At 43.4% G+C, this 25121-nt stretch overlaps 1 long non-coding RNA gene across 1 annotated transcript; it reads right to left on the bottom strand.

Annotated features, from left to right (window-relative positions):
- Positions 1-286: 286 nt before the first annotated feature.
- LOC109300093 lies at positions 287-24811 on the bottom strand. Its single transcript, XR_002098110.1, has 3 exons — positions 24735-24811; positions 719-724; positions 287-298 (listed from the first exon to the last, which is right to left on the bottom strand). It is a non-coding gene; the product is annotated as an uncharacterized LOC109300093 (long non-coding RNA).
- Between the last annotated feature and the right edge of the window lie 310 nt (positions 24812-25121).

Below are 25121 nucleotides of genomic sequence, written 5' to 3'. Positions count from 1 at the left end.
GTGTCCAGACAAATGTAGCTGTGCGGTATGTGGTGCTGCAGACATATCTGCTGCAAGGGAGCAGTATGGAGGATTTTTTGACCCCTAGAGATCCAGGGGTCAAAAAAACTACGGGAAACAAAAACACAGTGGTGCATATGGTAGCAGTGTGTGCTGCCCAAAGCCGGAGCCTGGCCAGCTGGAGCCACACTGTACTGCCGGCCAGGCCCCACGTGGCAGGATCACCACCGCTGCAGTCCTGGGAGGCCTCCAGAACCTAAGGTAAGGGTGCTGGGGCCAGCCCAGTGCTGGCCCCAGCCTCCCCTATCCCACCGGGGTAACTTGCCATGTGCCAGAGGGTACGCGGCACAGATGTTCCCTGGGGACAACTAGCAGCAGCACACCAGGGAACCAAACGTCCACACACGTCTGGATGCAGCCAAAGATTGCAAATCTTCTTTCAAAGCAGAGGAAAGAATAAATACTGATCAAAGAAAGTTAGTCTACAGCACCTCAATTAATTACAAGTTAAACATGCATCAATGTAGGCTTTATCAGTGTATCCATCTACATATAGGAAACAAACACAACAATGACACAAGAAAGATATTTTTTCAGTACTAGGTAAAGGCACTTGTATACATACTATGCTGCATGCCATTTGAAGATCATTATTGTTCTCTTGCTTTAAAAATACTCTGTAGGGGATTAGGCATTTCACTTGAAGCCTTCTTGGTACTGCCTGCTATGTTTTCTAGAGGCTGTTCTTGTCTGTTTTGGTTTTTCAGGTTTGGTGAGCTTTAAAAAAAGAGAGAGAGAGAATGAATCATAACATCTGCTCTCTTTTTGAAGCAGAATCCTTCCTTAGGAGCTGAATACAATGGTTCTTCTGCAGCAGGAACTAATGAAACTGCTACAGAAATGCTCTCATTAGATGGAAGAACAGGTAATGCTGTTGTGACTATTGTTATTGAGGGAAAAACCAAGCACAAAAGTGGCATAGCAAGCAATTTTCTTTGATTCTTCCATTGAGCAGTTCCAACTGTGCAACGTTCACTTCAGCAGGAAAGCATGTGAGGCCCAAGCACATTATTAGTCCTGCATTCAAAATTAAGTATCCAACAAGGGGATCCAAATCCAGGATTAGGCATACTCAGATTGACACCTACATCTGCACCAGTGTCACATTTTGTACCTGTGTACCAATTTGTGTGTCTGAATGCAGGATTCAAACATTTTGTTAGGACATCCATGTCTGGAAATCGATCCAAATTGTTGATCTCAGTCCTGCCAAAGTCTCTTATAAAGATCTGTGATATAAAAATTAAAAGTAAAATCCTGGCTCCCTTCAAGGCAAGAGCAGAATTGAATTCCTACTGACACAAAGCTAGCACAATCATTTCTTCTGTCTGCTTTCACTTTTTCATGATGATCATTAAGGACAAAATGTTAAGGCCAGTACAGTATAACCTCATAGATCCAGATATCAAAAATCTGGAATTACCGAAAATCCGGCACTTTTTAAAATTACACTCCATCGGGGAGTAGCGGCTGCCAGTTCCAGAGCAGCAGAGGGGGGAGCTTACACGTGGCGGTTGCTGCCACCATTCACTATCCTGCGCTGCTGCTCCATGTGAGGTCACTGCTCCAGGACCAGCCGCCACTCTGGTTTCAAAAATTCAGAATTTTCGCATTTCCAGCAGGTGCTCGGTCCCACGCATGACAGATTCATGAGGTTATACTGTGTTTAAAATCAACTAAATACATGGAAGACACATTTTAAGAACAAAAGAGTTTTGATACAATAGATGAGTGACTGGGTAGTTAAGTTACAGTTTGTGTATTAGCAAGAAAGTATCAGAATGAAACTTTTAAAAGTTTTTGTATCTGAAACACTTTTTTTTCAACATTTTAGCATTATGTAATGAATGATAAGATCCATTTTGTTAGGGGTGATCGCTAAATGCCCTCCAGTAATGATAACATTGCTTAGGAGATGCGAGCCTGAAACATCTGAAGGAATTGGGACTTTTCAGCTTGGTGAAGAGAATACTGAGGGGGGAATTTGTGAGAAGTCTCCAAATACCACCTAAATGCTGGTTATATATAGGATGGTCTAAACTCTGCGGCCACAGGGGACAGGGCTAGGAGCAATGGTCTTAAATAACAGCAAGGGAAATTTAGCTTGTAGGTTAACCTTTAGGTTGGGGCACAGGTGTTTTTTTCTTATATTCTTCCAGTGAGCAGACGTGGACGGTGCCACAAGACATTCATCAGCGAGGTCAACTGGCAGCTTCAGAGGTGGTGTTACCAGGTGGGCCTTGAGTTCTTGGACCATGACCTGCATTTCTGCACAGAGGACATGCTTGGGTGGCTGATCTCCTACGGTGAGCTTTAAACTAGGTTTGCCAGGGGACGGGGACACAGAGGAACACGATGACACTTCACCTTCTAGCCAGGTGGTGGGCACAGGTAGTACCCAGCTAAGTGACAGGGGCCAGGGCAGGCTTAGGAACAAGGGGAGGCACAGACACCTACAGGAGGCCTCAAATGACTCTACGCAAATGCTCAAAGCATGGGGAATAAGCAGGAGGAACTCGCCCTCCTGCCAGCTAGCAAAAACCCAGACCTAGTGGGGCTCATGGAAACCTGGTGGGATTCTACGGACATCGAGAGACACAGGCTGTACAGGTGACACAGAGAAGGGAAAAGAGGGGGGTGGGGTATAGCACTGTACGTCAAAGAGTAATACATGTCCTCAATGATCAGGATGGGGTCAGAGGAGGGGCAAAATGAGGTGCTCTGGGTAAGAATGCAAGGGGGGCAATGGGAAAGGGACTTGATAGTGGGTATCTACTACAGACCGCCTCACCAGGGGAATGAGTTGGACCTGGAATTTTCAGGTCAGCTCACAGAGACTGTAAGTCAAGGGATTTGGTTGTCATGGGTGATGTAAACTACCCAGACATCTGCTGGGAGGAGCAGTCACCCAGGTCCAACCGCTCACATAGATTCCTAGCCAGGATACAGGACCTCCACCTAACCCAGGAGGTGCATAATCCCACCAGGTGAAATGCCTTGCTGGACTTGGTCTTTGCTACAGGCAACGGCCTAGTGAGGGATCTGCAGATCAACCACCTGGATGATAGTGATCATTGCCTGCTGGAATTTACTATCCAGTGCAGGGTGGTGAAAGCAAGCACAGGTCTTTGACTTTAGGAGGCTCGACTCCTGTAAACTAAGAAGGTTAGTAGGAGAGGCATTGGGATCTTGGAGCTTCAATGAGATGGGAGTCCAAGATGGGTGGTTGTTCCTCAAGGAGACGATCCTTTGAACTCAAAGGGAGTCAGTGCCTATGCGCGCCAAGCGGGGCAGGAGTGCTAAGAAGCCCCCATGGCTCAGCAAAGGCATCCAGGGGTGCCTGAGGACAAAAAAGGAGGTGTACAAACAGTGGAAGCAAGGGGCTATCACCAAGGGGGATTACACCTTCATTGCTTGGGGACCACAGGAATGGCTGTTAGAAAGGCCAAGGCTGAGATGGAGCTGGGGCTAGCGACCAGAATTAAGGATAATAGAAAGTCCTTTTTCAAATACATAGGAAGTAAGAAGAAGGTACCGGGTAATGTGGGGCCCCTACAGGACAGGCTTGGCAATCTGATGATTGCAGCAAACGAAAAAAACGACCTCTTTAATGAATTCTTTGCCTCCATATTCCTGAACAGGGACCGGGACATCTCCCCCACTAGAATTGCGGATGCACCCAGGGGAGGCACCACCATGCCTAGGGTCAGGGACAACCTAGTTAGGGAACTTTTGGAGGGGTTGGACATGTTTAAATCTGTAGGTCCAGATGCTCTTCACCCAAGGGTGGTGAAAGAATTGGCGGGGGTCATAGCAGGGCCACTGGCAAAGCTCTATGAGCGCTTGTGGGGCACTGGCCAGGTACGAGAGGATTGAAGAAGGGCCAGTGTGGTCCCCATTTACAAGAAGGGGAGAAAAGAAGACCCTGGCAATTATAGGCCAGTCAGTCTTATCTCGGTCCTTGGGAAGATCTTTGAGAAAATTATCAAGGAGCACACCTGCAAGGGCCCAGTAGGGGAGGTAATGCTCAGGGGCAACCAATATGGGTTCACTGAGGGCAGGTCCTGCCTGACTAACCTGGTTTCTTTTTATGATCAGGTCACAAAGTCCCTGGATGAGGGTGTTGGGGTGGATGTCGTCTTCCTGGACCTTAAGAAAGCCTTTGACATGGTTTCCAACCACATGGTCTTAAAAAAACTTGGTGACTGCAGCATTGATATCTACACAGTCAGATGGGTGGGAAATTGGCTGGATGGTCACACCCAGAGAGTGGTGGTGGATGGGTCATTTTTGACTTGGAGGGATGTGGGCAGTGGAGCCCCCCAGGGCTTGGTCCTGGGGCCTGTACTGTTCAACATCTTTATCAGTGATCTGGATGTGGGTGTGGAATGCACGCTGTCCAAATTCACTGCCGACACTAAGTTGTGGGGCGAGCTGGGCATGGTGGAGGGGAGACACAGAATCCAGCTATATCTAGACAGGTTACAGAGGTGGGCAGATGAGAATAGGATGGAATTCAATGCAGACAAGTGCAAGGTGCTGCATCTAGAAAGAAGGAACCAGAAACACACCTACAGGCTGGGGAAAACTCTTCCTGTCAACACAGTGGCAGAAAGGGTTCTTGTAGTCATTGTTGACTCCAGGATGAACATGAGCCGCCAATGTGAGGAAGCAGTTGGTAAGGCTAACCGCACCTTGTCGTGCATCTACAGATGCATCACAAGCAGGTCCAGTGAGGAGATCCTTCCCCTCTATGTGGCTTTGGTCAGGCCACAGTTGGAGTACTGTGTCCAGTTCTGGGTGCCACACTTCAAGAGGGATGTGGCTAGCATTGAGCGGGTCCAGAGGAGGGCCACTCACATGGTCAAGGGGCAGCAGGGCAAGCCCTATGAAGAGAAGGTAAAGGACTTGAACCTATTCAGCCTCCACAAGAGAGGGGATCTGGTGTCCATTTACAAACTCACCAGGGGCAACCAGCGGGAATTGAGGGAGGCTCTGTTCCCCCAGGCACCACCTGGGGTTACTAGGAATAACAGTCACAAAATGTTAGAGAGAAGGTTCAGGCTAGACATCAGGAGACATTACTTTACAGTTAGGGCTGCCAGGCTCTGGAATGGGCTCCCAAGTGGGTGGTACTCTCTCCTACCTTGGGAGTCTTCAAGAGGAGGCAAGACAGTTATTTGGCTGGGGTGATATGATCCTGGCATCCATTCCTGCCCGGGGCAGGGGGTCGGACCTGATGATCTGTTTAGGTCCCTTCTGACCCTAAGTACTATGATACTATGATTAGGAAGAACTATTTCACTATGTGGCTGGCTGGAACAGATTACTGGTGAGATAAACCTAAGGCTTATCTATTTTGTGCCTTTCAGACCTGAAAGAGACTTTTTGTTCTCTCCATCTCCTGCAAGTCTTTCCTTCTTACGGCAATGATCACCTCATAGAATCAGAGAGAAGTAGGGCTGGAAGCGACCTCCAGAGGTTACCTACTCCAACCCCCTGCCTGAGGCAGGATCATCCTTATTCAAACCATAATCTAAACTCTACATAAGACTACTATCAATCTTGACACAGCACAGACCTAGCACCCTAATCTGTCACAGGTAAAGCAGGGGAACCACAGCAACTAACATTCTGCTTCTATGAAATATTGTCAATAAATGATGAAGAGGTCCTGGGTAGAGGACCATGCCTCCACTACAAAGGCAGACAAAAGCCCCCACAGCCAATACCAATCAGACCATGGGGTAAAATTGCTTCCTGACCCCAAATATGGCGATTGTCTGACTCTGAGCAGAGAGGCAAGACCCTTTAACTGGGAACCTCTGGCTTTGGTCCCAGCAGGAGCATTGGCACACCCTCAAGTCCCCAACCTTGGCTATAGCCAATACCCAATGCCTGTGGGTATGAAGTTCTGTATTCTAAGCTATGCCTTGAACTCACAACACAACACGATCTCCAGAATTAGAAGCTGTATAGGTGCACTGGAGTAGTGAGAAGCAGAACTTTTTATTCTTGAAATAGCCCAGTCCTAATACAGCTATGCTACTTCAGGTGCCTGATCTAGTACATGTAGAGCCAGCTTAGGTATTTCTGCATGATGCCACTCTGCAGTCTTTAGACTCCAGAATGCAAGATAGTATTATTGCAGCTCACTCTGGTATCTGCATCATGTAGACATAACCTTGTTGGTTCTCCATGATGGTCTTCCATTAAGTTGTCAAATGCCTTTCCCTAGCAAAGCAGCTGCTGGAATGCAGCAACACAAACTTCCCCTAGGAAAAGTTCAAACTTGTGCATCCACACAGATGTTATTTCAGATGTTATTTCAACACAGGTACATAACAAATTTCACAATTTAATACAGTTGTATCCCATTCTGTCAAATTACATTAAGAAAATTCCTGTCTACAGGGAATTTAGTCTTATATTTTCTTGGTTAGAAAGCAACTTATTGCATGCCAGTTGGGTCATCATCATCTTTGATTGATTGAGCTTCTCTGAAAATAGCAATTTCAGATAAAATTCCCTAGGAACTGTCTTTTTTTAAATAAAACGTGCGTGTAAATAATGTGTATTAATATTAATAAAGTGTTGATTATAGTAGTATAGTGTATTCATGTACTGATAATGTATATATTATTTTGGACATTTTGGGACAATGGGTACCCTGTAAGGGGTAGTGTTTTCTTAGAGAATATACACCACTCTTCACTTACTGATATATGCAACACAAAAGGCCACAAAATATGTGCCATGGAAGCTAAACCATTTAATTTTTAAATGAGTGGATGTTGTTAGAATGAACCATCCAGATTGTTTGTGAAGATCAAGGGGGGCAATTCTTTCCTACATGCACAACTAACTTCTTGTAACATTAATAGGATGATGTGCACATGGAAGAAGTGAAAAAGACTCCATAATGTACCAGAAAGTTCCTTTTCAAGTTAATGAGAAAGAAGCATCATCCTTTCACAGGCTTCAAGTATACCATTTTTTGGATGAGGATACTGGGACCCTAAAGTCAGCTTTCAAAAAGTAAATAAAATTGCTTCAGTATATATCCATTGGTGTGTAAGTCTAGTTTCAATTATTCCTTAGATTAAAAGAAACTGAAAAGATTTGGAGTCAAGATCCACCCAACAACAGATATTCCTTTGGGCTGGTGGTGTTAAAGCATACTGGTTTCTGGAGAGCCTTTTGGTCCAGGTCTTTCCTGGTCCATCACTGAGCCTCTAGCTCCTTTTGGTCCCGCTCTTTGTTGACCCCTCACCAGGCCTTTGGGCCCTTCTGGTCCTGCTTGTTCCCAGCCCTTCTCTGGGCTTCTGGACTCTTCTGGTCCCACTAGAACCTCCTTCCCATGCTTTTATCTCAGCATGTGTTCCCCTAGCCCTTCCCCACCAAGGGGTAGCCCACACACAATGGAGGTGTACAACCAGCCTCACCTTTGACCAACTTTAACACTGTGGCCCAAATGATCAAGTACACACTTAGAGCAGGACTGAGTCTTAGTGAAAACTGCATGCATTAGCAGAAATGGAAAACTAGTCATCCTAAAGCTTGTTTATTAGCCCCCCACATACTTCTGCTTGTATTTACCATATTGCAACCTATGGACCTGATCAAAAACTCACTAAAATAAGTGGAAACATTTCTAATGATTTCAGTGGGCTTTTAGTTGGGCCCCATGGAAAGAACTGGAGAATCAAGGACTTCTTCAATTTCATAGCATTTTTGTGAGATGCAAAGGGAGAAGGGTATAGAGGCAGGAGCATAGGGGAAGAAACTCATGCAAGACCCCAGTATGAATTGTCACACTACATTTTCTGAGCTTTGCATTATCGGATGAGTTGCAGCACAATTGATTTAGCAACTGAAAACTTTTCAGATTGCTTTAATAGATGTGCCATTCAACAAATGCTAACATTTGAGAACACTGTATTTATTATGAAGCATGTACCCCAGAGTGCTACTCTAGTGAAAGACCAAAGAACAGCTAATCAAATAATGTTAGCACGTTGCCAAACAGCTTCAGTGCCATGACCGTGTCATGCCAAAGCCAAGTTTATTAAGGTGGGCCTTTTTATTAAACACAGATTCTTCTGCCTTATATAGTATAAGAGCCTTCTTCAAGGCAGAAAGAACAAAAAGCTGCAGTAAAAGTTGAAAGATAACCTTCAAACCTAACATTCCTGAAGTCCTACAGCTCTTCATTATGCAAGTAGTCCTACTGAAATGAATGGATAATTCACACCAGTATAGGCTAGCTCTGCAAGAGCTGAGTTTTAATGCAAGGTAGTTCAGAGTCTTGGTGCAAGTGAATGCTGAATTAAAACAATATCAGGAAATAAATAAAAGCAGCAGCAGAAATGGCTATGGAAAACTTCAGGTAACAAACAGCTTTCTTATGTTTTCTCCCCCATATCATTATTATTATATATAATTTCTGCGTGTGTGTGTACATATTGTAACAGGACAACATCTCCCCCAAAGGCACTTCTTTTTCTTTTTTACCTTTCTCTATTCATGTAATGACTAATGGCTAATTGCATGGCTCCAATCTGCCCCTACAGCATGACCCATTCAGGGTGCGGCAGGGCCAGCTGCAGGCTGGGCTAGATACAATTAATTGATGGGATCCCACTCGCAAGCAAGATGAAATTACCTGGTGGGTTAGATTTGGCCCACAGGCCACATTTTGCCTGCTCCTGCCCTAGGGCCTAGTTGTCCTACCCAGGCACTTTGCCTTTCCTGGCTACTCCCACATCATAGTCTTGGCTTCTGATGTTACATGCCCCTCTTGGGCCATGGGCTTCTAGCTCCAGTCCTTGCCCCTCTTAGGCTGCATACCCCAGGCCCCATGGCTCTGGCTCAGTCCAGTTTTCTCTAGACCCCCCAGCCTTGGTCCTCCTTCACGCTAATGAGACCTACAAGTCTCAGAAGTGGTCCTCTACGCCCTTTGGCCCTGGCCCCACTTTGGGCCAGTGAGACCTCCTGTCTCAACAGCGGTCCCCTCTGACCTTTGGCCCTGGCCCTGATTCAGGCCAGCAAGACTGTCAGTCTCAGCAGTAGTCCTCTTCGACCATTGGCCCAGGCCTTGCTCCAGGTCAATGAGACCCGCTCAGCAGTGATCCTCTCTCTAGGCTCCAGACCCCTTGTCAGGTCCAACACACTTGGCCTCTATCTAGGCTCCAGACCCCTTGTCAGGTCCAACACACTTGGCCTCTGTCTAGGCTCCAGACCCCTTGCCAGGTCTCACTTGCTTAGTTCCTCTCTCAGGCTCTCAGCACATTCAGCCCTTCCCTGGGCTCTGGTCTTACACTCAGTTTTTCTCCAGGGTCTGGACCCCTCACTCACTGGGTCCCCAAAAATATTCTCCACCCCTTTAGTTCCTTCCCAAACCTCCAAACTGCTGCAGACTGCATACTTCTTGCTGGCATTCCTTAGCTGCAGCCAGCCTGCTCAGGAGACGTTTCCTCAGCAGCCTCCGAGATGTAAATTAAGTCTAGCTAGCTTAGTCCAATATAAGTCAAGCCCTCCTCCTGGGTCAGATGATTACACAATCAGCCATGGCCACACCTGCAGGATACTTCTCCAGCACGGTCCCTAATTCCCTTCCTGCCATGCCTGCACCCTCCTCTTTAAGTAGCAGGAGCTCCAAGCCTTCTGCTACACATATATACACACATACACTTTTCTCTATTTTGCTTTACCATGTAGTATTTTTGTTTCAACTGTTCTCAGTTCCTTTGAAACCTTGAGAAATATTTTTACAAATTAGGAGTGATGCTACATCTTCTAATCAATTTAAATATTAACTTTAGATTAAAGAATGTTATAGTATCCTCATTTCACTTGCATCAGTGGCAATGCCAGAGATGAGAAAACAAGCATAGGTCCTTTCTGTGAATTATATTTAATTGTGATTTCTAAATAAGGTGGGGGAAAAAATGGAAATAAGTTTCTGAGAAGACAACTGCTGGGTTAGTTTCCTGTTCTTTGAAATTTTAAATATTTTACAAACCAATAAAACTGATTGACAGTGGAAAACAAATTCTGAAAAAAAATTAAAGATTTCCCTGAAACGTATCTAATTGAAAAGCTGTAATAATGTCTACTAGACTACTGTCTGCACTCCTGCATGGTCCAGTCATTTATAATGTTTTTGATACCCCCGGGTGAGATTATTTTATATTTCAGTGACAAGTTCAGTGACGTTTGTTTTGCCTTGTGGTGAGTTCTTTCTCATTTAGATGTTGAGTTTTTTATCTTTCTGAACTAAACTAGCTAGACTTAAATAATTGCAAAGTGGTGTAGAATATGAATACCTTTACGCACATTTCAGACCATTGCCTGAAATATAGACATTGATCAATTAAGCTATAGGACAGTATATTAATAATACAGATCAAGATACATTGTCTCCACAAAAACAAAATAATGATAGTTTGGCTTTTAAAGTCGGTTGCTTACCAAATATACACTGTTACAAAATACCCTATACTTACTCTGCTTCTGCTGTTATCTTACAGGCTGAAGTTCCCTTTTTGCTTTATTTTATTTTTCAAAATCTGCTTTGTTCACCAAGACTCCTAAATATGGAATTTTTTTTATCGCTGCAGTGACACCTGCTGTTGAGTTCTTAATAAACCCAAAGAAAATACTTTGCACGGAAAAAATCACCACAGACCACTGAAACATGGAAATTGAATCTTTTTCCTTTAGAAAGGCAGGAAGGCAGGAAAGAAGTCAAAACTTAGAAAAGATAAGAAGTAATATTTTCAAAAGTGTGCAAATGATTTAGTGACTGAAGTCTCAGTAACTGTCAGTGCTGCTTAAGATACTGACTTACTGGCTCACTTGTGGCATCACCCTAAATGGTGTTACTCTACTTCTGATTAGGGAGCTTGCCTAGGCAAAGCTTGCAGGAATTGCCTTAGCATTGTACTGCCTTGCATAGACATAGACAATCCATATGCATAGACATATCCTTAGGCTCCTATGTCAGTAAGAGCCTGTTGCATGGGAGACTTGGTACATGTTTTATCTGAGATAGTAGTAGGCATTAGTGTGTTGCATTAAATTTAGAACGTGTTTTGAGCAGTCATGCAGGACTACTTACTATGATCTGAGGCAGCGCTGGACAGGGCTGGAATTGATTGTGCCCCCCAACCCAGCACTGACCATGGTACTGAGCGCAGGAGCTCACAAGTCCACCCATGAGAACGTGCAAAACTTGTGCCTGGAGTCCTTACCCTCCCTACCATATGTCCAGCACTGCCCAGCCAGGGAGCAGTTACCATTGGCATGCCAGGATGGGCCAGGTCTCTGCAGCTGGCAATGGGCAGAGAAAGGCACAGGGAGCCAAGCCTAGGAGAGAGTGCCTCTTGTTCCACTGGACCCATGGGGCAAGCCTCTTGATCCATGGGGCAAGCCAGGTGTCTACTATTGGAAGTCTTAAATTGGATCTGGTACAGAGCCAAGGCTGGGCATGACAATCAGTTGATTGTTAGTCCCAGGCCCCACACTGCACTGGAATCTTGAACTTGTATCATCTCCATGGAGCAGTCCAATGACAGCTGAATACGTGACACATAATATGCTCTGCACATACTCCTCTTGCAAAAAGTCATAATTTTGCTACAATAAGATCATACTTAGCATGTGTTATCCTGCTTGAAAGTGCAGAGGCTTATGTCTTAAGTGCTGTTAACACATCCTAAGTGCAACATGCAACACGGTCCTGAGTTGCTTTTGAAAATGTGATTATTGCGAGTTGGAAATGTTCTGCTAATGTTCCTTGGCCTCACTCTTTTTCCTTGGGGAAAAATAGAGAAGTGACTTTTCAGGGATTTTTCAAGTCTATTTTAGTAAGACTAGGTCAATATTCCTAATGAAGATGGAGTCTAAGTAGAAAGGGAGACATCTTTATTTTTCCCCAAGGGACTAAACAGTGTTTTTCTTTAAAGGGAGTTAAAGCATTCTTTTAAATACACAACCACATATCTATAGATCTATCTCTATATGTAGATATTGAGCTATGCAAACACCCATGAACACACACTTAGAATATATGTGAATGCTTTTAAACATTATATGTTGCATATTGTGTATTATTATAAATTAATAGATGATATGTTATGTATCTATTTATATCCTAGCTAAAGAAAATATATGTATACAGTTCATTGAATGGTATAGCAAACTGCATATAGGTAGAAATAACAAAGCTCTGGATTTATATATATGTGTGTGTTTGTATGTAAGAGAATTCCTATGTGCTAGCATACATAAAATATGAGCATTACTAATAAACAGCAGCTGTAGAATATAGCAAGCTGGATCTTTGTGTGGAATATCTTCAAGGTGTTTTTGGCACAGCTTCCAGGACTGTCTTGACCAACACTTTCCCAGATGTGCAGGATTATGGGCTATATCTGTTGGAATCTCTCAGGAAAGCACTTTAATTCATAGCCACACCTGTGTTAGATATTGAAATCAGCTCCCATTTTCCATTTACCATTTTCCTACCTCGTTCATTTTAATTTCTCTGTTTTTCCCTTATCACTTAATATATTATCCTTGTTATTGGCATCTGGGCTGTGTGTTCTAACACAAACACTGAAAGACCAAATCAAGATTAAAAAAAAAAGAGCAAAAATATTCCCATTTCAGATGGAAGAGCAGATGGAGCTCTTGGCACTTCAGAGGATTTAAACTGACCCTCTGCACCAAGCTAGGGGAAGACAGACTGTCACTACTGACTGGAAAACACTAAAGAGACCTGTTTTCCCATAGAATATACAGTAGCATTTTCTAGTTCTTTAGCTCTAAGCTGTGCACAGCTATGAAGGAAAAGCTGATTTTATCAGATCAGACTATTTTATATCCCAGGAATGCTCTTCTCTTGCTTTCATGTTAAAATCTCTATCCCACCATTTTCTTATCAGTGCCTGTGGGGATTCCTGGTAGGTTATAATGATGTCCCCTCCTTTTCTTGATATTTCTAGCAGAAATAATACCATGACCCTGTGATTAAAACTATGTAAATATAAAAGCCCAGTCTTCAGCTTAGGTAAATAGATTCAGCTTCATTTACTTCAGTAGAATTACACCCATTTAGTCTAATGCAGGATCAGGCATGAATTATCGGGGTCAACCAGAAATCAAACCTAAGATTATTTCCAAATTCACCACTTTCCCTGTTTCTAAACTGTTTTTTCAGTTGTCTGATCTTAATATTTTTGTAATATCCCATGAAAGATTTTTTCCAAGAAGTTTAAGCTATTCTATTTTGCTCATCATTTCACTCCTGACATTGTATTGTTTCCCTAAGTAGTGTCCGCGTAACTTGAACTAATAAAGCCAGAAAAAAACCTTTTTTAAGATTAAATTTAAATAAATGAGAGTCACTAAGGACAGAAGTCTATAGCCCTTGGTGCATCTAAATGCCAGTTCTGCCCCTTACCCCACTTTTTCCTGCATCCATATGTATCTAAATAAGTGCCAATGCATACCATGCTCAGTCCTGGACATGCATGTTTCCTTAGTGCAGGAGTAAATGCCAGAAATGCCTGGGTACACGGGGAGAAAACTGGCACTTAAATGCCCAAGGGAAATAGAATTCTGCCTAACTGGGCTTTATTGGCTTGTAAAATGATTTTAAAGGTAATTAATGTTGAAACTGAATTTGGTGGACAACTCTGATGTGCAAAAACCCCAAAGTGCTTTGGTAGGCCAGATCCTAATAGCAATCAATGCCCAAGAACTTCAGAAAGGTCATTTATAGTATGGCATTTCTTTTCAGTTCCTCACTGCTGTTTGATTTCAGCTATTTAGGCAGCCACACAATGCCCACCATATTTTTGCAGGCTGGCTGCCTGAAGTAATGGGAGTTCTGCTATTGTCTTCTGTGGGATCAGGATTTCATTTCTGCTCTCTAACAACTTCATTGTCCCCAACCCATAGGAAAAGAAAACAGATTTAGGGGATCAGAGTGCTGAGAAGGCTTATATTTTAGGTGTTCCACAAAAATTATCTGAAGTGAGCTCCATGGTGGTAGGAGCTATGTACTCAGAGAGAACATAAGAAGGACTGTGACAACCCTGCCAGTTCCCCATGTACACAGATATTTTCTCCTGCATAATCAAGACAGGAAGCAACACCACTTGATACTCTAATGTCTATTAAGGGCCTGTCTATAGCCATGACAGTACAGTTACATCAGCAGTCCCCTTGTTTAGATTCACTATATGCCAATAGAGTTTTTCTGTTAGCCTAACTCCATCACCTCACCTCTCCAATGACATAATCTAAGTCAACAAAAGCACTCTTTCATTCACATAGCTGCATTCACACTAGGGCTTTGGCTGGCAGAGCTACATTAGGTATTCTATCTCCTCTAGGATATGATTTTCTCATACCACTAACCAATATAAGTATGCTATCAAAACTTGGTAATGTACACCTGGTCTGTGTATTTGCTAGGAATGATTGCACTTAGTTCCTGAAAAAGTACACTGATAGTATATAGTAACTTTATGTTCCATACATGCCATCTCAAAAAGTACTGGAGTCAATAAACTTTTGCACTGCAGAATATCTTCCCCAATAACACATTTTAAAAATGTCTGCAACTTGGTGCAAACTGGTCTATGTGAAGCTTGTTGCTATTTCAAAATCTTTTTCTGAGCAGTACCTAGAGAGAAGATGAATTTCAGCAAAGGCAAGGAAAGCACATTTATTCCTTTGGCAATGGAATTTTAACCAAGGAGGTCTTGACTGCTTTCCTCCAACATCTCATCCATAGAGGAGCTGAGAAGATCCAGAATCTTTCTCTTCTCTGCCCCTTTACTCTAATGAAATGCTGCATAACCAAAAAAGACAGGCATATGCATAAAATAAGCAAACCTGGAAGTGATGTTTATACGTTATACTCTAGAAGCTGAGTACAAGTCCTAATCATGAGTGGTATTCAGTGTTGCCTTAAAGGTGATAAAGGAAGGAGAAGGAAGTACTAGGAATACATGAAAAAGAGCAAGGGAAAAAGGAGGGATTCATCCCCCCCCAACACTCTCTCTCGCTTTGTTCCAGAAATTAGAAAATGTTAAGTGCCAGTTTCTGATCCTGCAGCACTTCTTATTAGTGCTAGCTTGGGCTGAATTTCACCTGAACTAGAGAAGTAAACTCTGAATAACATAATCAGTGTTATTGTTGTACCCGTTTAAACAAATGTAGTCTTCTATATTTTTTCCAAAATAGGTATAGAACAGACTAATAGCTAGTAAAATCATTTAAAAATAGTTATTTTTCAGTTTTCAGAGAGGATAGAAGCATCCTGGATGCTAACATAAATTTCACTTAAATATCTAACCATGTTTTTTATGCCAGGTTTTGGCATGAAGCAGATTTTCAGTGGAGTTACAAACTAATAAATAGGTAGCCTTTCTGAGGCTATGCTGAGAAACACAACTACAAATGGTGTTCCTAGGAAATGAACAAAAATGTGCTAATTTTTATGTTTATTTTTTCCTGCTTAGCTTGTTCCTGATGGTTGGGAAGTTGATAGTTCATTTTTCTACTGCTATTCACACCAGCTGCTATAAAGCAGCTATAAAAATACTCCCAATGCAGATCTTGACCGTAGATCACTGTACCTAGACCCAGCTGCAGATGGATGGAGCAGCTGGTCCAGAGAGGTGCTGTTCCTGACTCCCACACACACTTGGTCATGATGCATGAAGCAGCACAGTTGCTCCCCAGCCTCAATTCCCATTCAGTCACAGATTTATGAAGTAATGAGCCGCCTACCAGAAAAAACAACAGCTCTCCAGCATACTTTAAACAAATGTCCAAGAATATTCCATAATTATAAATGGCTGTAGCTCAGACATCGGATGCACTGCTAACACTTCTTTTTTGCATATCTTGTTAAACAGGAAGACAACACAGTGAAGCACTGAAAAAGAAATATTTCTAGGTGTGGAGATAGCATCATATAGAAATTGAGTCTGGCAGCTATTTCTCAGCACCCTTTTTGTAACTGGGTATATAATGGATGAGGGACTGCTTTGTATTAATGTAGGAATATGGTATGTGACCTAATTACTGGGATGTTTCCTGTATGTGTTGGTTTAGTTTAATAGACAGCTGTAAGGAAAGCAATCAAGAAGAATGAAGAATGGCTTGCAATAAGCCATGATACTATAAATACTTGAGGGTTGTTAAGAGATAATGCACAGGCAGTTGTCCATGAAGATTGTACACCCCAACTCCTTACAGCATACAAAATCATTTTTTTTACAAGCCAAGCCAAAAGTCTGGAAGTGGAGAAGAACAAAGGACATCTGGCCAGATAAAAAGTCTCTCCCTCTTTCCAGTTGAGGAGTGATGAGCCTTTGGGGGAACTGCCGAGATGTCCAGTAAAGCTAGGTCTGTTAGGTCTGTTTGGCCCACCATTACAGAATAGTGCTATTTTCAGAAAGATAGGCATGCATATAAGTTGTATGTTATTTTAAAATCCTCTTCTTTAATGTTTTATTCCTAGCTATTAAAATTAAACAGCACTTTCATTGTCAGAAGGTTTTGGTGAGTAAACAAGGAGGGATGCGATTCTGTAGCCTGCTAGTTAAGGGATTTCCTGGGAGGGAACAGTTCTGAGTGCCTATCTGTGCTCCCAACATAGTCACTGGATAACAAACAGCAACAATGTAATGGAAAAATGTATATACAGTCCTTCAAACAGGGACCAGAGCCCAGGATTTTCCTCTTGGAAGTAAATATCTAAACCACCAAGTTACAGAGTCATCCTGTCTGCCATATGTTCTTTTTCTGGTCCCGTGAATCATGCTTTCTTGCTGCACAATGGTACAGCTTCCGTGGGAGGTATAGAAGGTACCCACCTTGTCCTACACCTACTCAGAGTACACACAGACATTCAGGGGGATTTATTTCTTGCCCCACTGGAGCCACCAGACCCCATGATCCAGCGCTCCCCCCCCCAAATCCGTCCAAACACCTTCTGTGACACTGCCAGTCCCCATAACTTCCCCACCCCAACTTACTTCAATCAGGTTCCTGGGACCAGTAAATTAGTTCAGGGTCAATTCAGCAGTACTGGGGAGAGGGGGCTGAGGGTGATGGCAGAATCGGAGAGCCTTTCTGATCCCACTGTCCCTCTCCAATTCCCCCAACCTCCCCCACCTACCTTAGATAAGGCTTCTAGCATCTAATTACTGACTTAGATTGGTGGGCTGCTTTTAATTCAATCTAAACCCCCAAACTTCTAGATGTAATGTCTATATGAAGCCTCTAGCTTGGTGGTTAGGGCAGTCTTAGGGGATGTGGGGGATATAGACTTGAATCCAGTCAGGATGAGGAAGGAACATCTGGGTAAGTTTACCAGTAAACTATCATAAAAACAGTCACCACCTTTATTTTAAAAGGAAAAAAAAGCAGCTCTGTGCAAGCCTTTGAAGGAACAGTTGTAGATGTCTAACCTCAGAAGATTCCTGGCTGTGGACCCCGGAAGCATGGAAGTGCCTCCCTGCAGCCCTGAAACTGGCACCTCGGCTCCAGAGAGGAGCGTGATTTAGACACCATCCTAGTCTTAATATTTCCAGTTGGCTAGTTCTAAACAACTCTTTCCTCAGTGTCTGGGATTACTGGATTACCAATCTGAGATACCCATGGACTGCTTACAAAGCCGAGATGCTCAACTCTGGGATTTGGATTCTACTCTGGGTTCAAATACTTAAATTCTAATTATCTCACTGCCCAAATTGTAGGCATCTCAGACCTTTACTGAATCTTGCTCTATGCTCAAAATTAAAAAACACACCTTCTTTATATAACATTGTTGATGTGATATTAGTCCAGATTATTTACATCAACCACTACAGAGTTCTCTTGGAAAATCAGTTCCTTAAGACCAAATATGCTACAAGAACAATAGCTGATTCTTCTGATCATGTTGTGATGTGTGCTACCTTTGAAATGGCAGGTTTCAACCCTCTGCATCTATTTCCCTTAATGACCCTGAGTGATGAAATAATTTGTCCTACTTTGGCAGGAAGATGGACTGGATGATCTAACAGGCTTTTTCCACCTGTAATGCCTAGGATCCTATTAATGCCAGTGGGAGTAAGGCATCTGTAAGAAGGGAGAATATATGTGCACAAGCTGCACTAATGGAAATGAGGTCTGAGATGCAGAATTCAGCTGTAAAACTTTACTGAAATTAGCTGCCATTCTACCTAGATAAGAACTAGCATCTCCTGTTCTCAGCTCCCCTCTTGATTCCATCCCCCGCTTTTCTTCCAGGTACTCCTTACCTAAATGCAATCCCAGGAGAATTAATTATGGTCCCACTACTGCATATGAAATATCAGTAAAGCAGTGTATATTAATGCTGGCTTTCAGAGAGGCAGAAAGGATTGAAACAGTATCCCTGCATTAACTACTGCTGTCATGGCTAGCTGCTCAGAAAGGAGAGTAGCCTTCAAAAAGGCCATTGTCTCTGTCCTCTGACATTACAACAGTGAGTAGGATGGTTTAAATCACACACAAAGTGCTCAAGGAGTCATTTTTAAGTAAAACTAACAGTAAGAAGAACCCATTTTTGAAGCTTTTTAGTGACTTTATCAGACAGCTGAAGCCAAACCCACAGTGGAATCACTCTTCATTTCTATACCAATTAATGAAGGGTAGAATCTGTCCCTTCTTGTGCCCTTTCCAAGGGTGGTGAAAAAGCACTCAGGCAAAATATGCTATTGGTGTCAGTCAAGGGGAAAAGTACCACTGACGGTTTGCTTGCTCACACAGGGCTGTAAAACACACACAAATCTAATTACTTTCCCTCTTAGTTGGGAACATCTATTTTACTCCCAATAACATAAGCTCATGGGCAAAAATATATTTCTAACAGCCAGTTAAACCACACCCAAGACATACATGAAACCTAAGGACATAATCAATCCTTCAGAGTTTTCTCTGAATGACAAGATGTTTTATCTTTGAGTACAGTGACACACACAGCTGTCCCCCTGACAGAAAATGCACTTTCAGAGCTCTTATGCTGCTTTCTGTGCAAAGAAAAAACAAATGTCATTTTAGAAAGTGGGGGAAAATGGTGTCCAGAAAACAAATGCAACATTTCACTTGAGTTTTCCATGCTGTCTTATGGGATACTCCATAGTGCTAAAATGTAGATGGTCAACATCCAGTATCGTGTAAGTGAACCCATCATGGGCTTGAGTTAAAAGTGGAGGAAGCTGAACAGAAAAATTTTCAGGGGTAAGGCCTGTTATATTACAGCACCTTGGAAATTTTCTTTCAGTTACTCTAAAATGGTATGTGGAATGTGTCCCCTCCCTATACAATGCTGCTTTCCCATTGTCTCCAGAAAATAGTTTTACATTGTAGAGAAGCACCTGACTATGAATGGCAAATTACAATACAATCATTAACCAACCAATAGCTAACCTTAACAGCATTAAGAAAACATAGATGTTGGCGGGGGGGTTGTTTTTAATGAAAAAGGTTTATGCATCATCATACTACATTGCGTGACCTTTCTCAGTCTTGTACCTTATGTAGCAGGCAAAGCTATTTACCACATAATCCACCTGCTTGAGTGTTGTTTGTGGAATCACCCAGAGTCCATTTAGAAAAATAAAACAGCAACCATTTGCAAAGATGCTTGCATGGATAATATTCAAGCAGATAAAAATCAGGACAATTGAGAAGTACAACTCCCAGAATGCAACTGTTCACATGATCTGTTGGCCTCTAGACTTACATGCAGCTTCCAAGACTGGACTGGGAGTGTCATCTGATGGAGCAAGCAATTTGGCCCCACTCCCTGCTGCCACATGCAGCTCCCAGGACTTGGCTGGGAGAAGCAGGGAGCCCTGGGTGATGGAACTATGCCAGCTCAGCCCCACTCCCTTCCGCCCTGGCTGAGTCGTGGGAGCTCATGAAAAGACAGGGAGCAGGACCAGGCCACTGGCTCCATTGAAAGGGGCTCTCCCTAGTGGTACATGGCTTTGGCTGAATCCCAGGAGCTGCATATGAGCTGCAGGGAGGTGCACACAATGGAGCCATGCCAGCCTGGCCTTACTCCCTGCCACCCTGTGCAACTCCCAGGTCTTGGCTGGAGCCATGTGCCACTCGGGGGCTCCACCTGCTGCAGGTCATGAGCACCCCAAGGGCTCTCCACCTGCTGCTGCAGTTGCCACTGGCTGGGGCAGCACCATGGGGAGAGGGGCACATGGAGGGGTCCCCCACACACATGCCTACACCTTACCACACACATACCCACACCCACACCCTCCCCCACACTGCTCACACATGTACCCCAACCCCAACCTACACATTCCTCCACACACAATATACAAGAGTAAGACTTTATTTTGAGATATGCAATTGCCTCTGTAAACACTACGCAAACACACATATGTCAGGGAAAAATATATTTTTAATAAAATTAAAGTATTTTTAATAGATGTTTGATTTTCAGTATGGTTAGGGACAAACATTCAAAAAGCCTGAACCTGAATTGATTCAATCTTTGCAGGTTAATCTAACCTGGCTAGGCTGAACCAGTTTGTAACCATACAGACATCCTCTCTGGAATGAAGAAATGCAGGCACATGCCTACAGTGGCTCAGGCTAGAAGTTAGGGAGTGCTAGAGCAGCCCTCCCTTCCCTTCCACAGTACTGAGCTGAGGAAGTGCATGGCGAGGCCCTGGCAGGATGCTCTGATTAAGGAGGGGTTCTCCTCCTCCTCGCTGCTCCTGACCAGCCCAGCAGGGAGCTGAGTGATAACACAGCATTTATCAGCTCATCAAGAAAACAAAAGCCTCTCTCATTAGTTAGACACAGTTCTTTGGATGAGTCTGATATTTTTTATTAGACCAACTTAAATAGTTGGAAAATAATTTTAAGCAAGCTTTTGGGTTAAAAAACCCTTTGTCAGGCTACACCCCTCTCTCAAAAGTTCAAGCTCTTCAAACAACCATTTCCAAGAAGGGGAGGGACATTACCAGCTGACCTTTTGATTAGTTCTAAAAAGCCCTAAGGGGACACTATCCTGTCTGCCTTTCCCAAATACCTCTCAGCATTAGTTAGCTACCACAAGCTGGCTACAGTCTATGCTGTGGAATAGGGGAGTAGGCAATCCCTGCTTGAGCAGGGAGTGGGGGGGGAGGGAGAGGACATGGGGGAAGCCAGGCAGATGCTGCTGTGCCTGCAGTCTCTGCTGGAGCTCCAGTCAGAGCACAGGGGTGGGGCCAGCCCTGCTAGGGAGAACAGAGCCCCACCCACAGCTGCAAAGTATCTGGGATGCTGGGGGACTCTGGTTTAAGTTAAACCAGGAAGGAGTCTGAAACAGATATTGCATAAACCAGTTTGACCTAAATCAGTTAAGTCTGATATTATATCTGATATTACATTCAACCAGGTTTATCTTAAACCAGTTTCAGGAATTTTGAACTTAAGTTCTGTTACAGGTTTAAACCAGTTTCTGATCACTTAAACCAGTTTGTGTAATGTCTGCCCCTAGCCTATATGATTTGGGGGTTTTTTTCCAGTTCCAAGATTGCAAACCCCACTCACAAAAGGAGCACTTCTATGGGCAAAGAGAGGGACTTCCAGTAGCAAAGGTAAGGGGTTGGTACAGGACTTCTGGTCTCAAGATGGCAATCAGGGGGTGGGGTACCTGTTAAGGGGCAGGACTACCCTTGCAGTCCTTGACAGCTCTCCAAATCTCATTAAATGGCCCTGCAGCCAAAATAATTGCCCATTCTTGCTCTATAGACATGTGACATGTTTTACACAGCCAAAAATATTAATTTGTTTGACAGTTTCACAGAAAGGTGAAGACAAATAAAATATCACTGCAGAAGCAGAGCAGGTTATTTCTTTTCTAAAGAAAAAACCTACGGGGGGAAAAAAACTTCATGTTTAGTTCCCCTCCTTTAGGAATCAAGGGTGAAATTCAGGCAAAGTTAAAAGCATACTCCACCACGTCTATGTAATCTATCCAATGGTTATCACTAGGGATTTTTTCTTCTATTCTTCCAGTGAGCAGAAGTGGACAGCACCATGAGACATGTATTGGCGAGATCAACCAGTGGCTTCAGAGCTGGTGTTATCAGGCGGGCCTTGGGTTCTTGGACCATAAGCCACATTTTCACACAGAAGACATGCTTGGGACGGGCTTCATCATTCCCTGAAAGGTAAGCATATTTTTTCTTCCAGGCTGGCTGATTTCATACGGTAAGCTTTAAACTAGGTTTGCTGGGGGACAGGGACACAGAGGAACATGAGGACACTTCGCTGTCAAGCCAGGTGACATGCACAAGTAGTACTCAGGTAAGTGACAGGGGCCAGAGCAGGCTTAGGAACAAGGGGGCGGCACATGCACCCACAGGAGGCCTCAAATGCCTCTACACAAATGCTCAAAACATGGGGAATAAGCAAGACGAACGCCCTCCTGCTAGCTAGCAAAAACCCAGACCTAGTGGGGCTCACTGAAACCTGGTATGATTCTACCCACAACTGGGTAGTGGACATTGAGGGCTACAGGCTGTACAGGTGGGACAGAGCAGGTCAGCCTCCTCTCAGTCCATGGATCAGATCCTCAAAGAATTCATTTCTAAGCACTTGGAGGAGAAGAAGGTGATTAAGAACAGTCAGCATGGATTCACCAAGGATAAGTAATGCCTGGTCAACCTGATTGCTTTCTATGATGAGATGACTGGCTCTGTGGATCCAGGGAGAGCAGTGGACATGATATCCCTTGACTTTAGCAAGGCTTTTGATACAGTCTTCAACAACATTCTTGCAACCAAGCTACAAAAGTATGAGTTGGATGAATGGACTGGAATGGACTAACAAAATTAGTTGTTTTCCAAAAGTAAGGGTTTACTCAAAATATACTTGTAAGGAGTGCTTACCCAGAAGATCTTCAGTCACTAGTGCCAGTTTTAAACATAGGAATCATAGGAAAGTAGGGCTGGATGATCATTTGATCTTCCTTGTGAGATACTTTAATCAAGCGCCCTATTCAAGGAAGAGTTATCGCTGAGTAAATAATTCCAACCAAGTCTCTGTCTAACCTGTTCTTAAAAACTTCCAGAGATGGAGATTCCACAATTTATCTAGCCATCCTGTCCCAATGCTTAACCACCCTCCTAGTTAGAAAGTTCTTTTTAACTTCCAATGTAAATTTCCTCTTGCTGTCTGAAGCCATTGCTTCTAGTCCTGTGGTCACAACAAATATTCTATCACTCTTCAGGCATTTGAAGACTGCTATTAAATTCCTCCTCAGTTTTCTCTTTTTCAGACTAAACAATCCCAATTCTTTCCACCTCTCCTTATAAAATCATGCTTCCCAGAATTCTAACCAGTTTTGCCATTCTTCACAGGACTCCTTCTAATTTGTCCACATCCTTCTTGAAGTGCAGGGCCTAAAACTGGACACAATATTGCAATCAGGCCTTATCACTGCTAAATAGAGCAGAAGAATCACTTCCCATGATTTGCAAGCAATTAATAGGAGTATTGCTACAGGTCAGTAAGCTCCTGCCTTGTTTAGCAATAAGAGCACACTGTTGGTTTATAGTCCACTGTAATCCCACACTTCATCTCTGAAATACTGCAGGCTATCCTTTCTTTCCTTCATCTGTATTTGTGCATAAAGTTATTCTGTTCCAAATGCAGCAGTATCTACTTGTCTTTGCTGAATTTCATCTTATTGATTTTAGACCATTCCTCCAGTTTTCAAAGAGATTCTGGATCCCAGTTCTACCCTCCAGAGTAGAATGTTTGTAGTTCCACCCAAATAGGTGTCACCTGCAAATTTGCAAAGTGTGTGCTCAATCCCATTATCCAAGTCATTAAATTAAACCAGGGGTGGGCAAAATATGGCCCGTGGGCTGAATCCAAGCTGCCAGGCCATTCTATGTGGCCCACAGTGCCCCTAAAAATTTAGAAAATTAATATTTATTTGCTCCCGTCTGCCTGTCAAAGACAACAGGAGCCAGGGGCAGTAGGACCCAGAGGGAGACAGAAGCAGGAGGCAGGAGCGCAGCCCCACCCACCCTCAGCTATTTCCCTGCTTCCTGCCCCCACCCTGGCTCCATTGCCCCATGGCTCCTGACTGCATCATCAGACCAGGGGCACAGGCCATGGGGTGTGCATGTGCATGTGTCCCATACATGCACCCCACCATGCACATGCACCCACACCCTTTCACACACTCCAGCCACCCTGCCACCCCATACCCATACACACACCCACATGCTCCCTCACCCCACATATCCACACAGCCACAGCTCCCAACAAACTTATACCCACCCCCTCACAATATGCAAGAGTAAGATTTCATTTTAAGCTATTGTGCAACCACTTCTATGTGCACTGTACAAACACGTGTAAATCAGGACAAAAATATTTTTTGAAATAAATTAATGAATGTTGTAGATGTTTGCTCTTTAGAATATAATTTGGTATTTTTCTGGTTCCAAGATGGCAAAAACCCTTGCTGAAAGAAGTACTTCCAGAGGCAAGGGGAGGGACTTCTGCTGGTAAAGTTCAGGGGTTAGGGGATGGGACTTTTGGTCACAAGATGATGACTAGGGGGAAGGGCACCTGTCGGGGGGTGGGGCTACCCATGCAGCCCTCGACAGTTTGCCAAAACTCAGTAAGTGGTCCTCCACCCAAAACAATTACCCGCCCCTGAATTAAACAATACTGAACCCTGGACAGATCCCTAGGGAAACCCACTCAATACCTCTTCCCAAGTAGACACTGAACCTGAATACTGAAAAAACTGAAACATGAAATCATAGGTCTTTTTAGGAAATCTATCAAAATGGATATGCTGCCTTCTCTGTGATGAAAAAAACAGATGTAATGCCTATATTTTAGGAAGTGGGGAAAGGGATCCAGGAAGCCACAAGCTTATTAGAATGAACTCAATAGTATGTAAAGCTTTAGAACATTTTTTTAAGGATAAAATAATTAAAGACATGGATGTAAATGGAAACTTAGATAAA

Source organism: Gavialis gangeticus, unplaced genomic scaffold (assembly GCF_001723915.1).
Source record: "Gavialis gangeticus isolate Ggan-Ray unplaced genomic scaffold, GavGan_comp1, whole genome shotgun sequence".
In the NCBI taxonomy this organism is placed as follows: Eukaryota; Metazoa; Chordata; order Crocodylia; family Gavialidae; genus Gavialis; species Gavialis gangeticus.
Note: the sequence above shows the minus strand (reverse complement) of the source record. Positions and strands in the feature narration are given on the sequence as shown.